This window comes from Salvelinus alpinus, chromosome 22, assembly GCF_045679555.1.
Source record: "Salvelinus alpinus chromosome 22, SLU_Salpinus.1, whole genome shotgun sequence".
Lineage (NCBI taxonomy): Eukaryota > Metazoa > Chordata > Actinopteri > Salmoniformes > Salmonidae > Salvelinus > Salvelinus alpinus.
In genome coordinates this window covers 16359214-16375968 of record NC_092107.1, presented here as the reverse complement: position 1 = coordinate 16375968, position 16755 = coordinate 16359214, and positions in this window count along the sequence as shown.

Below are 16755 nucleotides of genomic sequence, written 5' to 3'. Positions count from 1 at the left end.
TCCAAAGAGGAGATTGTAGTATCTGTCCATAGGACCACTTTAAGCTGTAGACTCCACAGAGCTGGGCTTTATGGAAGAGTGGCCAGAAAAAAAGCCATTACTTAAAGAAAAAAATAAGCAAACATGTTTGGTGTTCACCAAAAGGCATGTGGGAGACTCCCAAACATATGGAAGAAGTGGCAGGATCATGCTGTGGGGATGTTTTTCATCATCAGGGACTGGGATATGCCTAGCTTATAGAGACATACCCCAGGAGACTTGCAGCTGTAATTGCTCCAAATGGTGGCTCTACAAAGTATTGACTTTGTGGGGGTGAATAGTTATGCACGCTCAAGTTTTCTGTTTTTTTGTCTTATTTCTTGTTTGTTTCACAATAACAAATAGTTTGCATCTTCAAAGTGGTAGTAATGTTGTGTAAATCAAATGATACAAACCCCCCAGAAATCCATTTAAATTCCAGGTTGTAAGGCAACAAAATAGGAACATTGCAGAGGGGGGTGAATACTTTCGCAAGTCACCGTACATTCTAAATAAGCATTCTAATCACACCAATTTGAGCATACACAGCAGGGACATTTACATTATAGGTAACATTTAGATTTTAGTCATTTAGCAGACACTCTTAATTAGCAGACACTCTTAATTATCCAGAGCGACTTCCAGAGCAGTGAGTGCATACATTTGTATACTTTTTTCATACTCATCTCTTGCAGGAATCAACCCTGGCGTTGCAAGCACCATGCTCAACCAACTGAGCTGCACGGACCAATGTAGAATGATCACACCTGTGTTTTGGTACGTGTGAAAGGGTTTTAAGCATTGTTGTGGATTTAGACCATCACATTTCTTTATTATAATAATTTTTTTAAAGTGTTATTTTGAGAGGGAAATTCTGACAAATCTATTGGAAAATGCATTGAAACACCATTGGAAAACAGAATTTTTCACTCAGGGTGGCTTTCCTTTGCCGTTTGGGAACTTTTGGGCAAAATTAGAGTCTACCCACTTCTCCAGGCACCACTGCATAGGGCCAATGGAAAGACAGCAGTCACGCACGGCATGATGTTAAAGGACAAGCAGTCCATAAACTCAGACATAACAAGCCAGTAGGTCCCAAACACAAGAATACAAAAACACAACACAACCACCCAATCGAAATGTACAACTATTACTTCGCATTGCAAAAAACATTTCACGATTAGCACACAAAGTAACCGTTAACCTAAAGTTTCAAGTGGAACTGACAGCGCTGTAACTACTTTGCAGATATGAAACAAACAGACAATCATAATATCAGTCAAAAATATTACATTCCCAGTTTATGCTACAAAACAAACTTGATAAGAGGTTTTAAAAATAGATTCTATTTGACTGAACTTTCCATGATGTACACTAAGGTATTTTTGTCAGAATAGATGGATGCAGTTCAATGCATGATTCATATACACTGCTCAAAAAAATAAAGGGAACACTAAAATAACACATCCTAGATCTGAATGAATGAAATATTCTTATTAAATACTTTTTTCTTTACATAGTTGAATGTGCTGACAACAAAATCACACAAAAATTATCAATTTAAATCAAATTCATCAACCCATGGAGGTCACACTCAAAATTAAAGTGGAAAACCACACTACAGGCTGATCCAACTTTGATGTAATGTCCTTAAAACAAGTCAAAATGAGGCTCAGTAGTGTGTGTGGCCTCCACGTGCCTGTATGACCTCCCTACAACGCCTGGGCATGCTCCTGATGAGGTGGCGGATGGTCTCCTGAGGGATCTCCTCCCAGACCTGGACTAAAGCATCCGCCAACTCCTGGACAGTCTGTGGTGCAACGTGGCGTTGGTGGACGGAGCGAGACATGATGTCCCAGATGTGCTCAATTGGATTCAGGTCTGGGGAACGGGCGGGCCAGTCCATAGCATCAATGCCTTCCTCTTGCAGGAACTGCTGACACACTCCAGCCACATGAGGTCTAGCATTGTCTTGCATTAGGAGGAACCCAGGGCCAACCACACCAGCATATGGTCTCACAAGGGGTCTGAGGATCTCATCTCGGTACCTAATGGCAGTCAGGCTACCTCTGGCGAGCAAATGGAGGGCTGTGCAGCCCCCCAAAGAAATGCCACCACACACCATGACTGACCCACCGCCAAACCGGTCATGCTGGAGGATGTTGCAGGCAGCAGAACGTTCTCCACGGCGTCTCCAGACTCTGTCACGTCTGTCACATGTGCTCATGTGCTCAGTGTGAACCTGCTTTCATCTGTGAAGAGCACAGGGCGCCAGTGGCGAATTTGCCAATCTTGGTGTTCTCAGGCAAATGCCAAACGTCCTGCACGGTGTTGGGCTGTAAGCACAACCCCCACCTGTGGACGTCGGGCCCTCATACCACCCTCATGGAGTCTGTTTCTGACCGTTTGAGCAGACACATGCACATTTGTGGCCGGCTGGAGGTCATTTTGCAGGGCTCTGGCAGTGCTCCTCCTTGCACAAAGGCGGAGGTAGCGGTCCTGCTGCTGGGTTGTTGCCCTCCTACGGCCTCCTCCACGTCTCCTGATGTACTGGCCTGTCTCCTGGTAGCGCCTCCATGCTCTGGACACTACACTGACAGACACAGCAAACCTTCTTGCCACAGCTCGCATTGATGTGCCATCCTGAATGAGCTGCACTACCTGAGCCACTTGTGTGGGTTGTAGACTCCGTCTCATGCTACCACTAGAGTGAAAGCACCGCCAGCATTCAAAAGTGACCAAAACATCAGCCAGGAAGCATAGGAACTGAGAAGTGGTCTGTGGTCACCACCTGCAGAACCACTCCTTTATTGGGGGTGTCTTGCTAATTGCCTATAATTTCCACCTGTTGGCTATTCCATTTGCACAACAGCATGTGAAATTTATTGTCAATCAGTGTTGCTTCCTAAGTGGACAGTTTGATTTCACAGAAGTGTGATTGACTTGGAGTTACATTGTGTTGTTTAACTGTTCCCTTTATTTTTTGGAGCAGTGTATTTATATTTATATTTTCAATGATGTTCTGATTTAATCTCTTCAGTGATTCAAGAGGATTTTTCTTTGCTGGTCTCTGGGGAGTCAACCTAGCTAGCTAAGTCAGCCATAGGCCTCAGAAGCCAGATAAAGACAGTGGAATCAACCAATCACATTTTGACTATGGAAACTTGTGCCTTCTATGCATATTGTATGATCTAGAACAGAGTACGAGGCCGTTTAATTTGGGCACGATTTTTTCCAAAGTGAAAACAGCGCCCCCCCTATTGACAAGATTAAGAACCAGTGTATCTTTCATTTGCCATACAACAAGTATTTTTATGTAAAATTTATGATGAGTTCTTTGGTCAGATTAGGTGAGTGTCCAAAATATCTCCGGACATTCTGGCGAATTGTTGCTACGTATTCACAATGTATAACCACGATTTGCAGCTCTAAATATGCACATTTTCGAACAAAACATAAATGTATTGTATAACCTTTACTTCATACCCATCCCGGATCCGGGATCCTCCTCATCAAAAAAGCTGACTAGCATAGCCTAGCCTAACGCGACAGGGATATCATATAATATAATTTCATGAAATCACAAGTCCAATACAGCAAATGAAAGATAAACATCTTGTGAATCCAGCCACTATTTCTGATTTTTTAAATGTTTTACAGCGAAAACACAATATGTATTTCCATTAGCTAACCACAATAGCCAAACACACAACGGCATGTTTTCACCATGATTCCACCGCATAAGTAGCTTTCACAAAATCCAGAAATAGAGATAAAATTAATCACTAACCTTGAACAACTTCATCAGATGACAGTCTTATAACATCATGTTATCTTCTTGTCAATAGGGGGGAGCTGTTTTCACTTTGGAAAAAATCGTGCCCAAATTAAATGGCCTCGTACTCTGTTCTAGATCATACAATATGCATATTATTATTATTATTGGATAGAAAACACTCAGAAGTTTCTAAAACTGTTTGAATTATATCTGTGAGTAAAACAGAACTCATTTGGCAGCAAACTTCCATACAGGAAGTGAAAAATCTGAAAACGAGGCTCTGTTTCAGGGCCTGCCTATTCAACTGGCTTTTATTTATCGATATGTATGAACTTCATACGCCTTCCACTAGATGTCAACAGGCAGTCGAAGGTTGAATGGGGTGTCTAGCTTGATCTGAGGCCGAATAAGAGCTTTTGGAGTGACAGGTCCGGTATTTTGTTTGTTTTCGACGACGCGCGGGGGACCTCGACATTGTCTTCTGAAAAGCGTTCGGTATACATGGCGAATATCTCCGGCTCTGATTTTATTTGATACATATGAGAAAAACATCATAAAGTAGGATTTTTCAACCGAGTTTTATCAGTTTATTCAACGTTTATTAGGACTTTTGGAATTTTCCGTTCTTTGCGCCAAGAGATGATGGGAATGTTCGCGCCACAATGCTAGACAAGGTTGCTAATTCGACCGAAGAAACAGACATTCTAAAACCAAACAACGATTTATTCTGGAAATAGGACTCCTTGCACAACATTCTGATGGAAGCTCAGCAAAAGTAAGACAACATTTATGATGTTATTTCGTATTTCTGTGTAATTTGTTGACTCCTATTCTCCGCCGTGTTGGTGAGCGCTGTCTCACAATAACCCAAGCTGTATGTTGTGGTAAAGTAATTTAAAAAAAATCTAACACAGCGGTTGCATTAACGGGATCATTTTCGTAAACGACCGCTGAATTGCAGAGCGCCAAATATATATATTTTTTTAAAAGCAATAAAATGTATCACTTACCTTTGATGATCTTCGGATGTTTGCACTCACGAGACAACCAGTTACACAATAAGTGTTCCTTTTGTTCGATAAATATTATTTTTATATCCAAAAACCATTTGGTTGGTGCGTTATGTTCAGAAGGGAAGACGAAAATAGTCTCCGTAAAGTTCGTAGAAACATGTCAAACGTTTTTTATAATCAATCCTCAGGTTGTTTTTTATAATCAATCCTCAGGTTGTTTTTAACATAACTAATCGATCATATTTCAACCGGACGGTAAACTATCAATAATAGAGAGAAAGAACATGTTGGGCAACAACTTTTGCGCGCATGAACTAATCAAAGGACACCTGGCCATCCACTGACGCGTTTTGATAGATCAGAATAAAAGCTTGAAACTATGTCTAAAGCCTGTTCACATCCTGTGGAAGCCATTGGAAAAGGAATCTGGTTGATATCCCTTTAAATGGAGGATAGGCAGGCAATGGAACAGGGAATTTTCAAAATAAGAGCCACTTCCGGGTTGGATTTCCTCAGGTTTTCGCCTGCAAAATCAGTTCTGTTATACTCACAGACAATATGTTGACAGTTTTGGAAACTTTAGAGTGTTTTCTATCCGAATCTTTCAATTATATGCATATTCTAGCATCTGGGCCTTAGAAATAGGCCGTTTACATTGGGAACATTATTTTTCCAAAACATAAAAAATTCTGCCTCCTAGCGTCAAGAAGTTAACTGTATGTACATTGCATTTCTAAATCCAAATGAGCGATAGTTAGGGTGCTAAATATCCATATGTATGATGAGCGTGTTATTCAACTGCATGTACAATAGTTTAATTACTTTGTCTCTCTTTATAAGGATCGACGCTGGTAGAGATGAGAAGCAGGTACAGGGAGTGAACATTTACTTATCAACGGACATGGAACAGGACAGGACAGCGTATGGACATGAACACATAATGACATTAATGCTGACACAGGGAACAAGCAGGGGAGCAGACAGTTCTAGACGGGGCAATCAACAAAGGGAAGGAGTCCAGGTGAGTCCAATGAGCGCAGCTGCACGTAGTGATGGTGACAGGTGTGAGCAATGAAGGGCAGCCTGGCGCCCTCGAGCGCCAGAGAGGGAGAGTGGGAGCAGGCGTGACCCTCCTTCTCCAACTCTTTCATTCCCCACACCTTTCATTGTGTAACAAGTCATCATATCGGGTTAGTCCACTAGGGAGTTTTCATTGCATTACGTTAGTAATGAATGTATGATCTATCCTGTGTGTGTGTTTATGTAATTCTGTGTGATTATTTTGTTAGATAGTAAATAAATAATTAAGCCAATTTGTGTATCGCTGAATCATCTGGTTCATGCAGATTTGAAGTCAACGATGTTCAGAATGAGACTGATGAGACTGATGAGGTAATGATAATTAATGGATGACTAATATGATAACGATATATTCGGATATTCTTCAGTTAATTTGGGAAACGGTAACTCATTAAAAAACTTTTTCTGTGGTGCCCCAAGATTGTTAATGAGTTAATTGTTACATGATTATTTTAATAACGTAATAATTAAACGTAGTTAATTGAGTTGATAAGATCACAGTCATCACATTAATGAGAGTCACGCCACAACACAGCATATCAGAGGCTGTGTTTACATCTTAGAAGCAGGCCATTGGCTGCCTTCATCACGAGGGGTATGCACAGGAGTTCTGTTTGGTTCCAAGTTTAGCAGTTCACAAATTAGCCTGAGCCGACAGTTTTGAAATATACTTTCTCTGAGAAAATATGCAAGAATTTAATGTACCTACACATTTTATATGAATATTTCATTTTCATATACAATAAGTCAATCAACTTCACACTGTTTTCGGGGTCGAAAAGTCTATTTCTTCAAAGAATCTCATCAACATGTTTATTAACATCATTGTGTTGCCTAAAGATCTGTGAATAACATCATAATTGTCCACATGGAGTTGACAGCCAAAGGAAATTAGAGGACGCTAGAGGTTGGATCAGGTCAAGAGGTAGCCCCATAAGCCCCATCCTGGAACAGTTTCTTTACAGTAATGCTGTTGATGGTGAACCTAGCAGAGAGGGTGAGTGTCGGATGGGGCTTGAGGGAGACTCTTGTGCTGATTAATCAATGATGCTTCATTAACATCCATTCCCTCACCTCTCGTTGTCACAATAGGCTGCATATCTGGGCTAAGCCTGAGCCATGCTGAGGGAATGGGAATGAGGTGTCAACTGGAGAAATATCAATGTGCTAGGGGCAATCTTCCAAGGTGAGTATAGTTGATGATAACATTGATAATTGGTGGAAAGTTGATTGTACAGCTCAACATACTCTATATATACAAAAGTATATGGACTCCCCTTCAAATGAGTGGATTCAGCTATTTCAGCCACACCCGTTGCTGACAGGTGTATAAAATCGAGCACACAGTCATGCAATCTCAATAGACAAACATTGGCAGAAGAATGGCCTTGCTGAAGAGCTTTCAACGTGGCAGCTTCACAGGATGCCAGCTTTCTAACAAGTCAGTTCGTCAAATTCCTGCCCTGCTAGAGCTACCCCGGTCAACTGTAAGTGCTGTTATTGTGAAGTAGAAACATCAAGGAGCAACAACGGCTAAGCCGCGAAGTGATAGGCCACACAAGCTCACAGAACGCAACCGCAGAGTGCTGAAGCGCATAGCGTCTGTCCTCGGTTACAACACTCACTACCGAGTTCCAACTGGCAGGACAAATCTTGTCCTACCTGCCTCAATGCATAGTGCCAACTGTAAAGTTTGGTGGATGAGGAATATTGGTCTGGGTCTGTTTTTCATGATTCGGGCTAGGCCCCTTAAATCCAGTGAAAGAAAATCTTAACGCTACAGCGTACAATTACATTCTAGTTTGAGGAAGGCCCTTTATTGTTTCAGCATGACAATGCATGACAATGCTCCCGTGCACAAATGAGGTCAACAGAAATGGTTTGTCGAGATCGGTGTGGAGGAACTTGACTGGCCTGCACAGAGCCCTGACCTCAACCCCATCAAACACCTTTGGGATGAAATGGAAATGCCGACTGCGAGCCAGGCCTAATCGCCCAACATCAGTGCCCAACCTCACTAATGTTCTTGTGGCTGACTGGAAGCAAGTCCCCGTAGCAATGTTCTAACATTTAGTGGAACGCATTCCTAGAAGAGTGGATGCTGTTGCTGCAGCAAAGGGGTGACCAATTCCATATTAATGCCGATGATTTTGGAACGAGATGGTCGATGAGTCGGTGTCCACATACTTTGGTCATGTAGTGTAAGTGCATTTATACAAATGGAGGGTTGGGTTCAAACAACTGTGGCATACGTCCAGAGAATTGAAAGAGTATGTGAGGCTTGGTATTGACGTAAATATGTTTGTCATCCATGATTTATATAATGTTTGTTTGTCACTAGAGTGCATCACTATCGAAATGGTTCAGAGAGCGAAAGGGCTTAAAAGTAATTTAGCACAACATTGATGTTCCGGAGATAGATTGATGTTTTCCTGTCAGAAATTGTGGCAATTTACTACTAGTCCCAGCAAATCGATTAAACACCAGGTAACAGGATAATTTGTGCAACGTTTGAGTGCCCCGATAATATATTTCCATTTTGAACACACAGCGTCTACAAGCAAGCCAACTGTTTGAATATCTGGAAGGCACAGCAGTCATTGCAAAAAAATGGGATCTTGTTCATCTATCACATTGCTATTGTATTACAGTACAACTCACTAGCAGGGACAGTCAATGGATGAATTGGCGTCATCCGCAGCTTTCTCTTCTTTATCACCCCCCTCCCCCCCCAGATTGTCCATGAACTGTCCACAAAGGGGCAAGGCATAGAGACAGGAAGATAAATAATGAGGGAGTTTGAGGGGGAATGGACAGGGTTAGCTAGCAGTGTCTGGCCAGACAGGCCTGTGGGGAGATGTGTGACAGAAATGAAGAGAGTGGCTGCTGATCCAGCCACGTGGAAGGGAGGCCGCGCAGTAATACGTGCTACATCCGTATCATGTCGACAGATTACCCATGCCGGGAACTGTCCTCAAAGGGGCAAGTTCCCGGCATGGGTAATTGAGACGATGACCCGGGATATGAAAAAGGAGGTCAGCACGCAGTCTGCTTCTATTAATTCACATATTGTATTAATTAACTGAGATTTCTGAGTTCCTGTGATAACCCAATCTCAACAAAACTCATTGGCACTCTAAGCGTGAATTAAAGTAGCGTCTTCCTAAGCAACAGTTTGTTTTATAATATTTTTGTGATGGATCACATAAAGTAAGTGGCTGAAGCTGCATCAAACCTTGACAATCTGACACACATAGTATATATTTATTTAGAGCTCTCAAAAGCCCAAATAAGGTGTTCAAACATTTCACAAAACCTACTGGGGTGAGAGGGGAAATCACAGTGCTTTACTGTGAAAAAGCAATAAGCACACCATTTTCTCACTCAGAGACATCAATTGATATATTGTTTATCTTTGTACAATCACTATTGATAGGTCCTACCTCTTCGTACAAGCCCCAAACTCATGAGGATGAACCCAGGAGTCAAACACAATCCCGAGATTTCAAACATCTGCGTGCCAAAGAGGCTTATTTGTGTTCACGTTGTCACATAAAGAATAAACTGCGTGTGTCCTCAGTATGTGTAACATTAGCACCCGTGAAAAAGCAACACTGGGGCTCTGGAGTTTCAAATGCACGATTGAGTCATCAAAGTAAGACAGGTCTGCTTTGATGACCAAGGCAGATACAATAGTGAACTGCCTTCCAAAGTCAAGCATACAGTGCTGTAACATTACATCAATATGTTTCCGACATATTTCTTATTGCACATAGTTAGATGTCTGTCAGCCAAAAACCCATGCTGATAAACCCTCAATAACAGTTAGACCAGGGCTTTGTGTGGTGGTGGGCTTGTGGGGGTCTTACCAGTATAAGAATCTGTTTTATACGGAGTCCATTTTCCTAATAAAACCTGTCTGTCTCAGTCTCCTTGCCATAACAGGGGGCAGAGAAGACTATAGCCACTCTGACATCTAGCCCTGGTTTCTGGACCCCCTGCCTACTTAGAGATGTGTATCTTTTTGAGTGGTATTTCAAGAATAGTTTTCTAGCTGCCTAACTTCAAATGCCATGGGGGGGCAGGTGTTGTTATTGGTTAGTATAAGAAGCCTCTTGAATTTTTATGCCAGGAGCTGAGCATTTTGTTTTGATATACCCAGACTACAAAGCAATTGTTAAGTCTTTTCAAGTGGGATATCTGAATAGGCCACATAGCACCAAATGAAACTGAAAACAATAGGAACTTTTAAGTGACCAGCTATTAGTTGAATCAATCTATACCAGAATCTGTGTTTTGTTTCAAAGTTGTGTTTGCTATGCTGCTTATCCACAGAGCAGTATGAAATCAGCATTTGCTTTGGTCACATTCAGCATATGGGGTGGCAGGTAGCCTAGTGATTAGAGCGTTGGACTAGTAACCGAAATGTTGCAAGATCGAATCCTCCAGCTGACAAGGTAAAAATCTGTCGTTCTGCCCCTGCACAAGGCAGTTAACCCACTGTTCCTAGGCCGTCCTTGAAAATAAGAATTTGTTCTTAACTGACTTGCCTAGTTAAATAAAGGTTAAAAAAAATATGGACATGCTGCCATTGTTTTAATTTATACTGTTCTCTTTAAAGCAACGTTTGATGAGGGGTTAGCAAGTTTACTTAGACTGAAACATTGAATTTGAAGATTTAGACACTGTGCTGTACCTCTGAGGAAACACAGTGTATTTGTTCTTTTGTTGCCAAATGTCTTGATGAATAGTATTCCTTTCACCAGAGTAAGCCCCAGCCATCATTCACTAGATAGGCTTTCACTCCCGAGAAATACATTATTGTGTTGTTCTTCTCCTCCACCAGAGCAGAGGAGCTTGTTTAGCTTCCACTCTGAAACTCTGAGACAGGAAGGAGAAACCAATCTGGGATTGCAGGCAATGCCCCCATTCCAATCTGGGATTGCAGGCACCCCTCCTCCCCTTCCCCTTGGTTCGCTCTGTTCAAGCACCTCGGATGAAAATATGGGCCACTGATGAGAACTATGAGAGAAAATAGAAGCCACATCTGATATTGAATTACAAAGAATCGGGGCGGTATTCCGCACACTCAATCATCTTGTATTGTGTTTGCTACTCTAACGTACTGTATGACGTCGTCTGATTCCATCTTCTGACAGGCAGTATATAAACAATATAGTGGATGTTTTTCGTCATGAGACATAACTCTCAAGGGCAAATAGAACTAAACGCAAAGAGGATGGTTGTTTTGTTTTTGCTCTTTTTCCTCCTCTCGCTCCCCTGCCACACTCATGACGGTCCCATGGACATAGGTGCGTGCCTCTCTCTCTCTCCCATTATCTCTCTCTCCCTCCATATGTCTCTCTCCCTCCACTGCTGTATAATTCTCACGCACACTCCAGACAAGTTACACTGCATATTGTCAGCTATTTTTATCCGCAAGGTTAAAAGGCAAGCCCGCTCCGTTAAGCAGGTGCTGTGGAATATGGCGCGGGATCAATTCTGGGTTTATTTTAGGATTCTCCCGAGCCTTGGTCAGGGTTATATTCTATCACATTGTGCTTAATAATGGTGTGGCAAAATGCAACGTTTAATTAAAATGATTCATCTGTGAAGGAGATATGTTTTATGTATCATTATTCATTGCATTGCTGATGCAAGCATTGGCCCTTCTCAGGATTTACAGTATTAAGGAGAGAGATACGTAAACAAACCCGCTAGAGGATTTGTCCACTGGTTTTCCCGAGTCACACTGGCGGAAACTGGAGATATCTAGTAGACGACTACACACCTGACTAGGCTGATAGGTTGCAGGGAAACTGAAGTGAAGAATCACATGACAGTGGTTGTTAGTAGAACTTTGTAGCAAAAGGCAGTCTTAAGGTTTGTCATGACTTCAAGTTGTAAATAACTACCATTATGAGCTACACACTGTATGTCACTGGTTCCCAACCCCTTGAAGGCAGCAATGTTCGGGAGGTCATTAACATTACCATCTGTCACTATGGAGGCAATCCTAGTTAAAATGTTACACTCTTTTTGAACAAGTGCCTTTAAAGTATAATCACTGAGTGATATTTATGATGTAAATCCTTCAACTACTTGGCCCAGAATCGTCCATGCCAAGAATCACTGTGTCTAATGTGAGTCCTTAAAAGGGTATGAGCACTCCCAACACATTTGGTTTGAAAAGTGGGACAACCCACTACGACATTAGTGCCCATGTGGATTGGGTCCTGCCATGGTACTTTGCCACTAATCGTATGCCTTCTGGCTTGAATGTCCATGTCAAGAACATATAACAAGTGTTAATCTACTGCAAAAGCAGATATAACGTTTTAAGATTTTACTACTTACTGCAGGATGCCAATGAGGCCATCTGCAAGTGTTCAGTTTGTAAAGAAGCATGGTCCTTGCTTCTTTGCCTCCTGATTCAATGGGGGTGAAATACAGTACCAGTCAAAAGTTTGGACACGCCTAATAATTCAAGTGTTTTTTATTATTACTATTTTCTACATTGTATTACAATAGTGAAGACATCAAAACTATTAAATAACACATATGGAATCATGTAGAAAACAAAAAAGTGTTAATATGGATCCCTTAAGTGCAAATCCCGCTCGAATCCCGTTAGTGGGATTGATTTGACAACATCCAGTGAAATTGTAGCGCACCAAATTCGAAACGACAGAAATATCAATATTCAACCAACACAAAAATATAAGTATAATGCATCAAAATAAAGCTTAACTTCTTGTTAATCCAGCCACGGTGTCAGATTTCTAAAAGGCTTTACGGCGAAAGCAAACCATGCGATTATCTGAGGACAGTGCCCCGCATACGAACACATGAAAAACATATTTCAACCAGGCAGGTGCGACACAAAAGTCAGAAAAAGCTAAATAATAAATGCCTTAACTTTGAAGATATTCTTCTTTTTGCAATCTCAAATGTCTCAGTGACACAATGAATGGTCGTTTTGTTCGATAAATTCCTTCTTTATATCCCCAAAATGTCAATTTATTTGGAGCGTTTGATTCAGAAATACACCGGTTCCAACATGACTACATAATAAGTTACCTGTAAACTTGGTCCAAACATTTCAAACAACGTTCCTAATCCAACCTCAGGTATCCTAAAATGTAAATAAACTATAAAATTTAAGACGGAATAAACTGTTTCTAATACCGGATAAAAACAACGTGAAGCGCGCTCCAGTTCACGCGCAACAAAAGACTAAAGCCCTTCAGAGTGACACCTACAAAGAACAGCCCTACTTCTTCATTTCTCAAAAGAAAAACATCGAACAATTTCTAAAGACTGTTGCCATCTAGTGGAATCCATAGAAACTGCAATCTGGGCCCTAATAAATCAGGTCTTCCATAGAAAACAATTGGAAAACACTGTGACCTCAAAACAAAAATTCCCTGGATGGATTGTGCTCGGGGTTTTGCCTGCCAAATCAGTTCTGTTATACTCACAGACATTATTCAAACAGTTGTAGAAACTTCAGAGTGTTTTCTATCCAAATCTACTAATTACAGTGGGGAGAACAAGTATTTGATACACTGACAATTTTGCAGGTTTTCCTACTTACAAAGCATGTAGAGGTCTGTAATTTTTATCATAGGTACACTTCAACTGTGAGAGAAGGAATCTAAAACAAAAATCCAGAAAATCACATTGTATGATTTTTAAGTAATTAATTTGCATTTTATTGCATGACATAAGTATTTGATACATCAGAAAAGCAGAACTGAATATTTGGTACAGAAACCTTAGTTTGCAATTACAGAGATCATACGTTTCCTGTAGTTCTTGACCAGGTTTGCACACACTGCAGCAGGGATTTTGGCCCACTCCTCCATACAGACCTTCTCCAGATCCTTCAGGTTTCGGGGCTGTCGCTGGGCAATACGGACTTTCGGCTCCCTCCAAAGATTTTCTATTGGGTTCAGGTCTGGAGACTGGCTAGGCCACTCCAGGACCTTGAGATGCTTCTTACGGAGCCACTCCTTAGTTGCCCTGGCTGTGTGTTTCGGGTCGTTGTCATGCTGGAAGACCCAGCCACGACCCATCTTCAATGCTCTTACTGAGGGAAGGAGGTTGTTGGTCAAGATCTCGCGATACATGGCCCCATCCATCCTCCCCTCAATACGGTGCAGTCGTCCTGTCCCCTTTGCAGAAAAGCATCCCCAAAGAATGATGTTTCCACCTCCATGCTTCACGGTTGGGATGGTGTTCTTGGGGTTGTACTCATCCTTCTATTCCTCCAAACACGGCGAGTGGAGTTTAGAGCAAAAAGCTCTATTTTTGTCTCATCAGACCACATGACCTTCTCCCATTCCTCCTCTGGATTATCCAGATGGTCATTGGCAAACTTCAGACGGGCCTGGACATGCGCTGGCTTGAGCAGGGGGACCTTGCGTGCGCTGCAGGATTTTTTATCCATGACGGCGTAGTGTGTTACTAATGGTTTTCTTTGAGACTGTGGTCCCAGCTCTCTTCAGGTCATTGACCAGGTCCTGCCGTGTAGTTCTGGGCTGATCCCTCACATTCCTCATGATCATTGATGCCCCACGAGGTGAGATCTTGCATGGAGCCCCAGACCGAGGGTGATTGACCGTCATCTTGAACTTCTTCCATTTTCTAATAATTGTGCCAACAGTTGTTGCCTTCTCACCAAGCTGCTTGGCTATTGTCCTGTAGCCCATCCCAGCCTTGTACAGGTCTACAATTTATCCCTGATGTCCTTACACAGCTCTCTGGTCTTGGCCATTGTGGAGAGGTTGGAGTCTGTTTGATTGAGTGTGTGGACAGGTGTCTTTTATACAGGTAACGAGTTCAAACAGGTGCAGTTAATACAGGTAATGAGTGGAGAACAGGAGGGCTTCTTAAAGTAAAACTAACAGGTCTGTGAGAGCCGGAATTCTTACTGGTTGGTAGGTGATCAAATACTTATGTCATGCAATAAAATGCAAATTAATTACTTAAAAATCATACAATGTGATTTTCTGGATTTTTGTTTTAGATTCCGTCTCTCACAGTTGAAGTGTACCTATGATAAAAATTACAGACCTCTACATGCTTTGTAAGTAGGAAAACCTGCAAAATCGGCAGTGTATCAAATACTTGTTCTCCCCACTGTATGTGCATATCCTAGCTTCTGGGCCTGAGTAGCAGGCAGTTTACTTTGGGCACGCTTTTCATCCGGACGTGAAAATACTGCCCTCTATCCCAGAGAGGTTTTAAACAAATCAAAATATATTTTATATTTGAGATTCTTCAAAGTAGCCATCCTTTGCCTTGATGACAGCTTTGCACACTTTGACATTCTCTCAACCAGCTTCATGAGGTCGTCACCTGGAATGCTTTTCAATTAACCTCTCTAGGGTATGTGAGACGGTAGCGTCCCACCTCTTCAACAGCCAGTGAAACTGCAGGGCGCCAAATTAAAAAACAACAGATATCCCATAATAAAAATTCCTCAAACATACATGTATTTTACACCATTTTAAAGATACACTTGTTGTAAATCCAACCACAGTGTCCAATTTCAAAAAAGCTTTACGACGAAAGCAAACCAAACGATTATGTTAGGTGAGTGCCTATTCACAGAATAACACAGCCATTTTTCCAGCCAAAGAGAGGGTTCACAAAAAGCAGAAATATAGATACAATCCTGATGATCTTCATCAGATGACACTCATAGGACTTCATGTTACACAATACATGTATGTTTTGTTCGGTAAAGTTCATATTTATATCCAAAGATCTGAGTTTACATTGGCGCCTTACTTTCAGAAGTTCCAAAACATCCTTTGATTTTTTGCAGAGAGCCACATCAATTTACAAAAATACTCATAATAAACATTGCTAAAAGATACAACTGTTATGCATGGAATTTTACATGCACTTCTCCTTAATGCAACCGCTGTGTCAGATTTCAAAAAAGCTTTACGGAAAAAGCAAACCATGCAATAATCTGAGTTGGCGCTCAGAGCCCAATCAAGACACAAATATATCCGCCATATTATGCAGTCAACACATGTCAGAAATAACATTATAAATATTCACTTACCTTTGATGATCTTCATCAGAATGCACTCCCAGTAATCCCAGTTCCACAATAAATGTTTGTTTTGTTCGATAATGTCCATCATTTACGTCCAAATTCCTCCTTGTTGTTCTAGCGTTCAGTACACTTTCCAAACTCATGACGCGCGGGAAAGTCCAGCGGAAAGTACGGACGAAAAGTAAAAAAAGTTATATTACAGTCTGTAAAAACATGACAAACAAAGTATTGAATCAATCTTTAGGATGTTTTTAACATAATTCTTCAATAATGTTCCAACCGGAGTATTCGTTTGTCTTCAGAAGTGCGATGGAACAGAGCTCCCTCTCACGTGAACTTGCATGGTCAGCGCATGTTCTTCGGCCCCTCTGCACAGTAGAAGCATCAGACAAGGTTCTAAAGACTGTTGACATCTAGTGGAAACCTTAGGAAGTGCAACATTACCAATATCCCACTGTATCTTCAATAGGAGCTGAGTTGAAAATCGACCAACCTCAGATTTCCCCACTTCCTGGTTGGATTTTTTCTCAGGTTTTTGCCTGCCATATGAGTTATGTTATACTCACAGACATCATTAAAACAGTTTTAGAAACTTCAGTTTTCTATCCAAATCTACAAATAATATGCATATTCTAGCTTTTATGGCTTTGTAGCAGGCCGTTTACTCTGGGCATGCTTTTCATCCGGACGTGAAAATACTGCCCTCTACCCCAAAGAAGTTCAATTAACAGGTGTGCCTTGTTAAAAGTTAATTTGTGGAATGTCTATCCTTCTTAGTACGTTTGAGCCAA